The sequence below is a fragment of the Centruroides sculpturatus genome, unplaced genomic scaffold (genome assembly GCF_000671375.1).
Source record: "Centruroides sculpturatus isolate CEXI.00-Female unplaced genomic scaffold, Cexi_2.0 scaffold318, whole genome shotgun sequence".
Classification (NCBI taxonomy): Eukaryota; Metazoa; Arthropoda; class Arachnida; order Scorpiones; family Buthidae; genus Centruroides; species Centruroides sculpturatus.
In genome coordinates, this window is record NW_019384658.1 from 261,778 (window position 1) to 276,656 (window position 14,879).

Sequence of the window (14,879 nt, forward strand, 5' to 3'; positions counted from 1 at the left end):
GTGATTTTTGTTACTCCTTTAGCTGCTTGAGTCTTCTTAAATAAGATTGAACTGCACCCTACTATAGACCTGTTCATGCCGTACTGCCCAGCAACATTAGGCATCTTCTGCCCACTCTCTACCTTTGCTATTATACGCTCACCTTTTGAAAAGAAAAACAGATGCAAAACTTAACGAGTGCCTACCCGACAGTCTCGCGAATACATAAAAGAATTGTTTTGTCAGAAAAATAAAAGACTGGAATTACAAGGGAGAGTTTCAAAGTTCAAAGGAATACTATCCGATTGGTATATACTGACTTGAGCGTTGATGTCGACATCTCCCACACTCCGAAAAGTTTCGAATTGTTGCCCGAAGACAAGGGAAGACCAATCGGTATTCATTATTTTACGTGGCTTCTTCTTGTGTTTGTTCTGTAGGGTGTTCATTATCCGAACATAAAAATCTTTCGCGAAAGTGTTCGTTATCCGATCTGTTCGTTAACTGATCACCGACTGTATTGTTCTAAATGTAAACTACATAAACAAAAGTTTGCAAGAATTGTTGCTTTGTATTATTTTAATTTCATATAACACTATTAAATGTAAATTTTTTTATAAATAAAAACTTTCTATAAAGTTTTATTATATAATTTGCATTAACTGATCATAATGACTAGTCATGGCAGTAATAGCTAGTTTACAAATTTGGTGGTTCTAGCATTAAAGCCTAGTAAACAATAATAAATTTCCATCATATCAGATTACTTTCATTTCTTTTTCATCATTTGTGATGCATCTGTTTTGTGTGAATACAGTTTTGTTTTTCTAATATTGTGTGTAGTAATAATTTTAAGCTCCTGATTTTATTTACTTTGTTTAAATATAGCAGTCTTCAGTAATTGTTCAGAAATGTTTACTAAGAATTGTATTGAGAATTACTATATTGTTGACATCAGGATAAACTTCATATATGTTTATATTTGAAGTCAACACAAATTTTATTATATGGATAAACTAACCTCTATAAAACTCAAGTTGGTCACTGGAAAAATTTCATAATACAGTTTGTTTGCAATTTACCTCACAAGCCAACTTGTTCTTGCTAAAATATGGACACAGACATCTTGTTACATACAAATATAAAATGTACTAATTCTGATTAGTCATTTATGAATCACCTCCAATTTTCTAGACTAATTGAAATAAACTACAATTTTTATCAGTTTAATTTAGTCAGATTGTTGCATTCTTATCATGTACAAATGTTGGCTGCAACATAGTGTTCACGTTCCTTAAAGCTTCAATTCCTTGATCCACTATTGTGATAAATATCTCAACAAATGAGGTAACTATGTCAGAAAATAGACTGCATATGTATGTTTCTATCTGTTCCATTTTTTTATATGGTAATTTGTTTACCTTCAAATGAAAAATAAGAACCTTACTTTTTGACTTCCCTATATATAATTAATGTATACATTTACACATGAAAATTTTTTACACTAAACTTTTCTTCAGATATAATTCATTATTGATATACAGATGTATATGTTCCTTGTTATTTTAATCTAATAAATAAAAAGTGAAATTTTGTTTTAATTCAAAAATTTTTAATTTAAATAATATGCATTTCATTCTCACTAGAACATTTGTGTTTGATTTTAAAATTTTTGTTTGCCTGACAATGACTAACATAGATTCGTTGAAAGTGCTAGCAATAAAAAACTATTAATAATGCCTCATTGTCTTCTGATAAATATTGTTTCTTTAACATTATGAATGGAAACAATGAATATGATTATTTATTAAATTTTTTAAATGAAATATTTCAAGTGACTTTTATGAATTAATACTTTTATTTTTTGTGGTCAAATGTTTAATGTGGTCAAATTATTTAAAGTGTAATCTTACTCTGTTTTACATTACATTACATTAAAAGAGTAGAGAGGTTGTCTGTATGTGCACAGACTTTACCTCTAAGAAATTAGAAGTGATGAAATTGAAATTAGATGAGGAAGTGATAGTAAGTAGAGAGGGAAAGAAAATAGGGAAAGATTGAAGGGAAGTGTTGGATCATTGAGCATATGCATAATAATTGCTCTGTTTTACAGTACCAATTTAACAGTATATGAAGCATTAATGTTGTTTGAAGCACTTTTTCAAAATGAGTGCAAAATATTTAGTTTTACAAAGCAGTGTTCTTAGTTACACACTCAAAAAGACCAAAATTATTAATTGCAGCAGCTGCAAAATCAATTAAAAAACCAAAGTCATTTGTGGAGAAGTGGGTGAGTCAATATAAAGAGGTTAGAAATGTGGATGACTTGTCAGAGAGAGAATCAAATTGTTTGATGACTGAAAAGCAAGACAAAGTGATCTACCAGATTTACAAATCATGTCCAGACTTAGTGTTGCACCAAGGCCAAGTTTTGCTCCATAACAAGTGTACAGATGTTGGAATAAATACAAATGAGCCTAAATGAAAAAATCTTAAATATTGGTCTACTATACAAAAACTGCTTCTACACAAAAACTATGCAAATACTGCTATACAAAATCTTTACAAAAACTGAAAAGCAAGCTGAAAAACAAGTGGCATGGGCACATAAAAGTATGGACCATGATTGGAGTGATACGAGACATGTCCGGAAAATAAGTACCATTTTGGAAAAACTCGTATAAAAAATATTTTTTCAAAACAAAATTTATTTTTACATGAAAGAACATGTCTGAAACTATTTTTCTACATAGTTACCACCATTGTTCAGACATTTGTCATATCAGGAAACCAACTTGTCTATACCCTCTTCGAAGAAAGATGCCGCCAGTGAAGACAGCCACTGCTGAACATCGGTTGTTGCAACAATCTCATGCAAAACAGTATTTGAAATTTGTGGAAACTCATCACAAAGCAATCTTATTGTGAACCGTTTGTTTTCAGGAATTTTTTCATTCACTTTTACAACCAAACCATCATTGACAACAGAAGGCCAGCCACTCCATGCTTCGTCATGAACATCAGTGCGTTCAGCATTGAATTGTCAAACCCACTTTCTAGCCATTCCATCACTCATTACATTTTCACCATAAATCTCTACAAGTTGACAATGAATTTCAAACTGGCTTAACATTCTTTGCATTCAAAAACCGTATTACAGAATGCACTTCACAGTCGGCGGGATCGGCAATAGTCTTAAACATTTTGAATGCTCACTAACATGTGGAAAAACAACACAATCCGGCTGTAATGGCATCACTGGACTGACAATCAACCAGAGAGACGTGTGCGCAGGTGCTGAACTGTGATACTACCACTGCAATGGCAGTAGAACGAAACAGTACTTACTTTCTGGACACGCCTCATATAATCTTCACAGATGTAACATCTTTTTGGGTAAGGTCTCCTCTTAAAAGTGCTTGGTCAATACCAAGTAACAGTGTTATTTGGAGTACCACCAAATACTCAATAAAAGCCTATGTTTGGGGAATGCTTCTGTAAATTTGGTTTGGGACACTTTACCTTTTTACCAATCATCTGAATGCAGAAAAAATATTCAATATTTACAAAAATGGCTTGCTGAAGTTTGCTAAGAAATTCTCTGAAGATGATATGAGCCAATTATTGTTACAAAAAAACGTTAACCCAAAACATTGGTCAGTTAGTGCACTTCAGGCTTTGATCTCATGTGAACCTAGTTCTCACTCTATAGTGATTAAAATTCGTAAACTGTTTTGCCATCTTACTGAGAGTAATTTCTCTGTAAAATTTTGTTGGGTTCCAGGCCATGTAGTTATTAGAGGAAATGAAGAAGTTGACTCAGCTGCAAAGTCAACTAGTATTTCACAGCATACAATGCGTATTGAAGGAGGTGATTTGAAGGTAGTCATTAAAAAACAACTAGCAGAGAGATGGCAAAATGTGCGGAATGCAAAGTCCACATTAAACTATACAAGATATGATAACTATGATAAAAAATTGGGCACATAATAAATAATATGATAGGAGATCTGAGATTATTCTTACCCATTTGAGAATTGGACATACTCAACTGACTCATCAATACCTTTTGAATGGCAATGAATAGCCCTATGTGAGGACCCAAATGTAGTCCGAATAGAGGCATTCCACAACTTTTTAAACAAATCATGTTTCATAATGCAAAAGAACGAAATCAAAGGTCTGAAATAAACAATGAAAGTTGCTTTTGTTAAACGATTTAAAACAATAGTTAGATTAAAGTCGAAGAAAATGAGGCCGGGGAGGAGTCGTGTTCGGTCTCAAAGTTGACCTCTCCTGCACCTTTTGAAGGGTTTTGAATTGTCACCATGTGACGATGAAAGACCAATGGAGGAGCAACTTCGGTTGGAAAATCCATAAAACCGTGCGATTCAAGTTACAAAGGTTCTTGGTTCTTGGATGCGTAGTGTTTCTTCTCCTGGGCAGGCGTACTCCAGATCTTTGGAAAACAAAAGAACATTTCAGAACTTGTGGAAACATCGTTCTCTGGGTGCCTCCTAGTGATCTACAGATTCATCAGTTCGTCCATGAGAAGCCGCCGAAAGCCATGATAAATGCCCCAGGGCCTATGGAGTATTTCACCGTCAGTGTCCATCTACAAGTAATGAAGACAGAACTTTTTGAATTTTATTTAGACTTTATCCACGCATTTTGTGGTGCTACCTCGTCAATCAAGGAATTTGTAAGGAAATTTCTATGCTTAATAAATGGTTTACAATGGAAGCCTGTCTCGGTGAATCCTAACACTCCTACATGACAGAGTTGACCGCTCGGCCGTCGGAAAACTTCTCACCCCTATCGGCTAACCTCACATGTATGTCAGTATTGCAACTGCTCTCTAAGTGTAAAACACATACTGTGTGATTGCTCTGCCTTCAAGACAAGACGTAGACAATGTTTTGGAAATGCAAGTCTGACAGAGATTTTGGGCCAGAGGCCAAATCTTGACAATTTACTACTCTTTCTGAAAGTCACTAATATGTATAAAGAGATTTAATTATTTATTTACTCTTAACCTTCATATATATTGTTGTTTGTTTATTTTCATTGTTGTATATACTTGTTATTTTTTGTTGTTATTTTATATAATATATATATTAATTTATACAAATTGACTATTTGCCATGGCACAGCTTGGCCTATATGGCCCTTGCGCCATAAAACACCCACCAACCAACCAACCAAAAACATTGGAGCTATCTGTGCACACAGCTCAAGAAGTGAAATGACATCACAACAATTGAATTGGCCATGAATTTGGTCAGCATTGTTGTCAGATGTCAATTCAATCAAAAATGTATGATCATATATATAACATAAACTTCAAAAAAGCACGTATACAATCTCAAGCAGCTTATGAACAGAATTTAGCAAATATGGCATTCTTTACCATGAGAGTGCATGGAAATTTGGTAAAAAATATGGACTAAAAGGGCCAGGCGATAATTGACAATAGAATGGACTTACTACTAGATATTTGCACAATAATTTAAATGGTCTACTTTGAAATACAAAATTTTAAGTTTTACAATAATTTCTTTATTTTTTAGAAGCTGCCAAATACATTTCTTTTGAACATACTGTACCATACCGGAAAGAGGCTGTCAGCTATAGTGGGAGAAAGACTGAAATGTCAATAAAGCCCAAAATACCTGAAAGGCTAGGGACCCATCCATGGGTTAACACTTAAATAGGGGCCAGATTCCCATAAAAAGTTTTCCTAAAAGGCATCTTGGCAGATGCCTCCTAGATCAGTGCTCGGCAACCAAATGCATTAACGTGCCAGAAAACATGTAATTGAAAATACTGGACACTACACATGGCACTAAAATATAATTATAAAATTTATTGCACATTAACACATTTTTATTTAACTATAAAATACACACTATATAAAAATATTATAGAAAAATTACAATATTTAAACATTAGTGACTCCCTTGTGGTTCAATTTTAGAAGCTAACATATCAATATTTGGTTCATAGTTTGAAGTTTTTAATTTTATGCACAATTGGCGTGCCACTCAAAATTCTTTCACATGCCACTAGGTAGCACGCGTGGCATAAGTTGCCGACCGCTGGCCTAGATGCTGCATTATTGTATTCCATCAAACCTAAACCTAAAGTGACAACAACTATACATTATATGGCCAAATCACATAAAGAGAGGATGCTCTGTCAACTGTGTGTATATTTACAGGGTTAGGGTCATTTCTCCAAAACTTACTTCCCCAAATATTATCTGAGTCACACCATCATGTTTCATTAAATTGTGGAAAATAAATGATTGCTAGAATGACATCATCAGAATAAAAAAGGTACTGATACATTAGTATTAAAACCTGCTATAATATTTTCAAATTTTTTGTGTTTTATCTATATACAAAATAAACTATTTACAAAATGAATGTATATAATCTTATTACAATGGTACTTCATAATTCAAAAATAATTCATTCCAGCAGGCTGATTGAACTCTGAATCATTTGAAGTTCAAAGTATTTTTCCCCATTAAAAATAATGGAAAGTGAATTAATGCATTCCCAGATCTTAAACAATACCCATTTCAATAAACTTAAAACAGCAAATACACCTAATTTAAGGTAAAAATAACACAAGTATATGCTCTAATAATAAATTAAAACATGAAAACAATAAATAAAATATGTAAATACTGTACAATAAAATGAAATCAGCATTTACTGGTTGCACACTGTCAACTTTGGCATTTTAACTTGCCAATCAGCCGTGAGTGGTACTCTCATGCTTTGTGATAAGTTCCTTTTTCATCTCAATCATCAATATTACAACTTTCCACTTAAACTTCATTGTAGCCACACACTTCTCTGATGACATGATTAATAATAAGTAAAAGTTATATTGGATTAAACAGAAAATTTTTGCATATTTTTAACAGCTGTCATTACTTAACATAAATGTGTGATTTAATTATAACATTTGTGCAATTTATTAGGTTGTTCAAAAAGTAAGTTCGTTTTTTTTTACCACTAGATGGATTAGTCGTATTTTTCCTGTCATTTTTATTCTAAACTGTATTATCATTATATATTTTGACAACTAGCATTTTAAGACTTAATTGTAAAAAAACTTTGTTTGATTTTGTGCAATTGTTTATGTTTTGTGTCCCATCAAATATGGAAAATTGAAAGCATCATTTTCGGCATATTTTGCTTTTTTATTACCGAAAAATCAAAATGCTGTTCAAGCAAAAAAAAAATTGTGGTGACATGTATGGAGAAGATGTGTTGAGAGAAAGACAGTGTGAAAACTGGTTTACAAAATTTTGTTCTGGCAATTTCAATATTGAAGATGCACCACATTCTGGATGGCCAGTTGAAGCCAACGAAAACAAAATAAAGGTACTGATTGAAGCAAACTGCTGAATAACAACACGTGAAATCACTAAGAAATTAAATATGTATTAATTTATACAAATTGACTATTTGCCATGGCACAGCTTGGCCTATATGGCCCTTGCGCCATAAAACACCCACCAACCAACCAACCAAAAACATTGGAGCTATCTGTGCACACAGCTCAAGAAGTGAAATGACATCACAACAATTGAATTGGCCATGAATTTGGTCAGCATTGTTGTCAGATGTCAATTCAATCAAAAATGTATGATCATATATATAACATAAACTTCAAAAAAGCACGTATACAATCTCAAGCAGCTTATGAACAGAATTTAGCAAATATGGCATTCTTTACCATGAGAGTGCATGGAAATTTGGTAAAAAATATGGACTAAAAGGGCCAGGCGATAATTGACAATAGAATGGACTTACTACTAGATATTTGCACAATAATTTAAATGGTCTACTTTGAAATACAAAATTTTAAGTTTTACAATAATTTCTTTATTTTTTAGAAGCTGCCAAATACATTTCTTTTGAACATACTGTACCATACCGGAAAGAGGCTGTCAGCTATAGTGGGAGAAAGACTGAAATGTCAATAAAGCCCAAAATACCTGAAAGGCTAGGGACCCATCCATGGGTTAACACTTAAATAGGGGCCAGATTCCCATAAAAAGTTTTCCTAAAAGGCATCTTGGCAGATGCCTCCTAGATCAGTGCTCGGCAACCAAATGCATTAACGTGCCAGAAAACATGTAATTGAAAATACTGGACACTACACATGGCACTAAAATATAATTATAAAATTTATTGCACATTAACACATTTTTATTTAACTATAAAATACACACTATATAAAAATATTATAGAAAAATTACAATATTTAAACATTAGTGACTCCCTTGTGGTTCAATTTTAGAAGCTAACATATCAATATTTGGTTCATAGTTTGAAGTTTTTAATTTTATGCACAATTGGCGTGCCACTCAAAATTCTTTCACATGCCACTAGGTAGCACGCGTGGCATAAGTTGCCGACCGCTGGCCTAGATGCTGCATTGTTGTATTCCATCAAACCTAAACCTAAAGTGACAACAACTATACATTATATGGCCAAATCACATAAAGAGAGGATGCTCTGTCAACTGTGTGTATATTTACAGGGTTAGGGTCATTTCTCCAAAACTTACTTCCCCAAATATTATCTGAGTCACACCATCATGTTTCATTAAATTGTGGAAAATAAATGATTGCTAGAATGACATCATCAGAATAAAAAAGGTACTGATACATTAGTATTAAAACCTGCTATAATATTTTCAAATTTTTTGTGTTTTATCTATATACAAAATAAACTATTTACAAAATGAATGTATATAATCTTATTACAATGGTACTTCATAATTCAAAAATAATTCATTCCAGCAGGCTGATTGAACTCTGAATCATTTGAAGTTCAAAGTATTTTTCCCCATTAAAAATAATGGAAAGTGAATTAATGCATTCCCAGATCTTAAACAATACCCATTTCAATAAACTTAAAACAGCAAATACACCTAATTTAAGGTAAAAATAACACAAGTATATGCTCTAATAATAAATTAAAACATGAAAACAATAAATAAAATATGTAAATACTGTACAATAAAATGAAATCAGCATTTACTGGTTGCACACTGTCAACTTTGGCATTTTAACTTGCCAATCAGCCGTGAGTGGTACTCTCATGCTTTGTGATAAGTTCCTTTTTCATCTCAATCATCAATATTACAACTTTCCACTTAAACTTCATTGTAGCCACACACTTCTCTGATGACATGATTAATAATAAGTAAAAGTTATATTGGATTAAACAGAAAATTTTTGCATATTTTTAACAGCTGTCATTACTTAACATAAATGTGTGATTTAATTATAACATTNGCATTATTGTATTCCATCAAACCTAAACCTAAAGTGACAACAACTATACATTATATGGCCAAATCACATAAAGAGAGGATGCTCTGTCAACTGTGTGTATATTTACAGGGTTAGGGTCATTTCTCCAAAACTTACTTCCCCAAATATTATCTGAGTCACACCATCATGTTTCATTAAATTGTGGAAAATAAATGATTGCTAGAATGACATCATCAGAATAAAAAAGGTACTGATACATTAGTATTAAAACCTGCTATAATATTTTCAAATTTTTTGTGTTTTATCTATATACAAAATAAACTATTTACAAAATGAATGTATATAATCTTATTACAATGGTACTTCATAATTCAAAAATAATTCATTCCAGCAGGCTGATTGAACTCTGAATCATTTGAAGTTCAAAGTATTTTTCCCCATTAAAAATAATGGAAAGTGAATTAATGCATTCCCAGATCTTAAACAATACCCATTTCAATAAACTTAAAACAGCAAATACACCTAATTTAAGGTAAAAATAACACAAGTATATGCTCTAATAATAAATTAAAACATGAAAACAATAAATAAAATATGTAAATACTGTACAATAAAATGAAATCAGCATTTACTGGTTGCACACTGTCAACTTTGGCATTTTAACTTGCCAATCAGCCGTGAGTGGTACTCTCATGCTTTGTGATAAGTTCCTTTTTCATCTCAATCATCAATATTACAACTTTCCACTTAAACTTCATTGTAGCCACACACTTCTCTGATGACATGATTAATAATAAGTAAAAGTTATATTGGATTAAACAGAAAATTTTTGCATATTTTTAACAGCTGTCATTACTTAACATAAATGTGTGATTTAATTATAACATTTGTGCAATTTATTAGGTTGTTCAAAAAGTAAGTTCGTTTTTTTTTACCACTAGATGGATTAGTCGTATTTTTCCTGTCATTTTTATTCTAAACTGTATTATCATTATATATTTTGACAACTAGCATTTTAAGACTTAATTGTAAAAAAACTTTGTTTGATTTTGTGCAATTGTTTATGTTTTGTGTCCCATCAAATATGGAAAATTGAAAGCATCATTTTCGGCATATTTTGCTTTTTTATTACCGAAAAATCAAAATGCTGTTCAAGCAAGAAAAAAATTGTGGTACATGTATGGAGATGATGTGTTGAGAGAAAGACAGTGTGAAAACTGGTTTACAAAATTTTGTTCTGGCAATTTCAATATTGAAGATGCACCACATTCTGGATGGCCAGTTGAAGCCAATGAAAACAAAATAAAGGTACTGATTGAAGCAAACTGCTGAATAACAACACGTGAAATCACTAAGAAATTAAATTTGTCAAATTGAACTGTTTATGATTACTTGAAACAAATTAGTTTCTTTTCAAAGCTTGATATATGGGTTCCACATGTTCTTAAAGAGAGATGCTCTCTTTGGTAGGATTTTAAGAAAATTGTTTTTTGAGCTTTTAACAAACAATTCAACAATTGATTCGAAAGTGTACTGCCATCGAGTAAACAAATTGAGTAATTCATCAAACAGAAAAGGCAGCCAGAATTGATCAACAAAACAGTTGTAGTGTTTTACCACGATAATGTCAAATTTCACACAAGTTTGGTAACTTGTCAGAAACTGTTATAACTTAGATGGGAGGTGCTACCACACTAACCATATTTGCCAGATCGAGCACACTCAGATTATTACTTGTTCCAGTCTATACAATTTTTTTTTAACTGTAAGACATTTACTTGAAATGACAATGTCAAAAATCACTTGGATCAGTTTTTGTAAGCAACGATCAAAACTTTTATGAATGTGAAATCATGCTACTACCAGAAACGATGACAACAGGTATTTGACCAAAATGGTCGATATATAATTCAATAAAATATTTATTTATTATAAAAATATTGTGTTTTTTCCACAAATAAACGAACTTATTTTCCGAACAACCCACTAAAACATTATTGCTAATGTGAGATTGTATTCTTTGTTTAGAAGCTTATTTTTAAAACTTTTTACTTCACATTTTGTTTGAATAGAATCAAACTGAAATATCTTCAGATAAAAAGTCTATCAGACATATTATGCTTTATGAGATTCAAAAAGATATAACACCGTACAAACAGTAAAAACAAAAATTTGTGATATGTATGGGGAAGATGCTTCTAAATTTCAAATGTGTCAAATGTGGTTTAAAAAGTTCTGTTGGAGAAATTTTGAACTAAAGGATACAAAACGTATGGGACACCCAAAAGCTATTGATGAAGAAAAGTTGCAGGAAGATATTGTTAAAAATAGATGAATAACACATAACATATATATATATATATAAATAAATCAGTTACAAGCCATCACTGCCACTGGTTTATTACAGTGCACTTGTATTTTCTAAAATATAAATACGTATTGTGCAATTATTTTCATATTTGAACATACTTTGAATTAATTAAAATTAATATTTTATTATAATCGCATTATGTATCTTATTACAAATTTCTATCCTACATGTGAGAAAAACCATAAGATTGCTATTGTATATTTGAATATAAATTCATATATGCATATTCCTAACAGAAGCTCTGTATTGTCGAATATGGGACAGCTTCCAGGGCGAAAATATTTGAATGGTGTAAAGCAGCCAGATTATAGGCATTTGTGCATGTGCTTTACAGAGCACCAACATCAGCCAGTTTAGCTGGTGGAAGCTACACACCAAAATGCTTCCAATGATTCTATCCAAGACTGGTTCTGGGCTGTTAGCAGCCCTCACCCCATTATATGAAACACAAGTAGATTTATAACTTAACTCAACCAATAGGAATTTACTGGTATGTTTTTCTGATAATTCTGTATAGTTCACAGGAGTTTTAAAAAAAAGCCATTAAAACATTTGATATATTTATTCTGCTTTTATTTTGCTCTCCCATCTTGTATTACTCATAGATTTCAATATTAAACTAATGATATTACAATTTAGTATGTCTCATCTATAAGAGGATGCAGAAAAAACATGTACAATTCTTGTACAATGTTAAAAAATTAACTGTTACTTTGGCAGAATCATTTACAACTAAATTTAATGTATGAGACGCACGAGGTACATAAAAAGCTCTAGAATTTATTTTCCTTAAATTTACGATTTATATATCCATTGTCATAAAAATTTGTCTTTCTACTCCTTTCCCAAGACTACAAATATTCAAGTTCAAAGTAACTGGTTTTAACTTATTTCTACTTAAGAAGTTGTTAAATAATTAAGAGATTAGGGAATTATGGACATAAATAAAACCTTGCTGAAAGAGCTGGAATTTTACTTAAAAGCTTAAATTAACTGAACCAGCCCCTAGCCTAGTGTAGTGGAGACTGATTTCTTCGTAATATTGGATGTAATAAAAACAGAAATTTTTCTACTTCAATGAGAGTGCTGAAAAGTTGTAAATTTTGGAAATTTTTATGGACACCACCTGGTCGTAAAATGAATTAGTTAGAAAACAAATGATGGACAATCTATTAACATTAGTAAATAATATAAATAAACATTGAAAATTATTGCAAGATAGTTATGGCTAATAGATATATTATATCTAAATTAATAGATGTTATATGTCTTTTATCAAAGCAAGAATTGGCATTTAGAGGGCATAGAGAATCTATAGAATCTAATAACAGAGGTAATTATATTGAACTTGTTTATTTATTAAGTATGTCAGATAATCTATTAAAAATACATTTAGAGAAGTCTACAGTTTTTACTAGCTTATCAAACAAACGAATACAAATGGACCCTAGAGGGCCTAGACCAGTGTTTCTTAACAAGGGGGCCGTGACCCCCTGGGGGTCCGTAAGAAGTTTGCCGGGGACCGTCAAATTATCCAAAATTTCCTTCAGAATATAATATAAAGAAAACTGATGTATAACCAAATATTGTATTGAAAAGTGAAAAAAGAAAGATAAAGTTTTCGTATTTAGTTTTTTTTTATTTATTTCTTATTTCTTCCTACTTACAACTTTGTTAGTACAGAAGAATAAATGCAAATATGCTACTTACTCCACAGTATTTACTTCTTTTATTCCAAAGTAATTCTAAGAAACTATTAATGCTTGGAATTTTAGAAATAAAGCAATAATAAAAAAATCAATTTATTATAGATAATTTAACAAATATAAATTATTATTAAAAAAAAATGGGGGTCACAAAAAATTATGAAATATTTGGTGGGCTGCGAGTATAAAAAGGTTAAGAACCATCGGCCTAGACCAGTGATGGGCAAACTTTTTAAAGATCGGGCCAAAGGAAAAGAAGAAAACTTTAGGCAGGCCAATATAATTGTAACCTAGCGCTGCATCTGAAAATCCAGGTAGCGCTATTAAAACATGTGCAGGCCGTCCGCCATATTTCTTTTTCTCTCTTTCGGCTACGCTACGTACAACGAGTGGATGTTCTGTACCGAAGCATGCTTGTAACCGATCGAGCTTTTACTCAATAAGTGTAAAACAAAATTTTGTACATGATTGTAAATAAACTTTCATGGTGAGATATAAAGCTTCGGTTATTTTATATAATCAACGAACACTCAAGTTAAGTGGTGCATCAACCACCACAGCCTGTATTCTATTTTACTCGTCAGATTAGGAATAATGTCGCGCGGGCCAGATAGAACATTTCAGGGGGCCACATCTGGCCCGCGGGCCGTAGTTTGCCCATCACTGGTCTAGACCATTACTGACACACAATTAACTGACTGCCCCTGGAAGTCAGCTTCTTACAGAAACACAGCTTCCCTATCATCAAATATCAAGGCATGCCACTAATCTAAACACACCAAAAATAAAGAGAAAAAAAGCACTGGAAACATACAAGTATAATGCAAGAGAGAGTGAGAGATGACTTGCACAAAAAATTGAATTTATGTTTTGAGTGGATTTTTCACTGCACACTCAGTTTGAACTCCAAAGTGAATTTTTGTCAAATTTACTGTTCAAACTCTGAAGCATCTGAAGTATGAGGTACAGTACCATTGTATTTTAAAATGTATATATAGTATGTACGTACAATATTAAAATTTTAAGATATCTTTAAAATTTCATAGCATACTACTTTGCAAATCATGTTTTGTAGTAAGTTGTAAAGAATTAATGTCTAAATATTAACAGTACTATAATTAGGATTGAAGGTAGAATGTGTTTAAAAAATTTTTCACTTTATATCATTCAAATATTTAAATGATTTTATGGATCGATGTGACTTTCCAGTAGCCTATATATTTTTCTGGTAATTCAAGAAAAATTTCAGAATATTTAGTTCTCCCTAATGAAAAATTTATTTTATTAGTATTAAAACTAACAAAAACAAAAAATTCTAAAATGTTGTATAATAATAATATTATGTAATTCTACTTTTAATTATTAGTTAATATTTTTATTACTACTATTAAGTTACATACAACTAGGGCTTGTATCAAGTGCTTGTATGGGTCCTGGGGTAGAGCAAGTCTCTTTAGTGAACTTCTTTGTGGACTTCCTACTCCATGTATTTTTTGAACAAACAAAATGTATAGAATGT

General features: G+C 31.6%; 1 protein-coding gene across 1 annotated transcript in view; it reads right to left on the reverse strand.

Moving 5' to 3' along the window:
- The window catches only part of LOC111626485 (unconventional myosin-Ib-like), a 472,422-nt gene that overhangs the window by 137,782 nt on the left and 319,761 nt on the right, over positions 1-14,879 (reverse strand). The gene's annotated exons all lie outside the window — the stretch shown is intronic.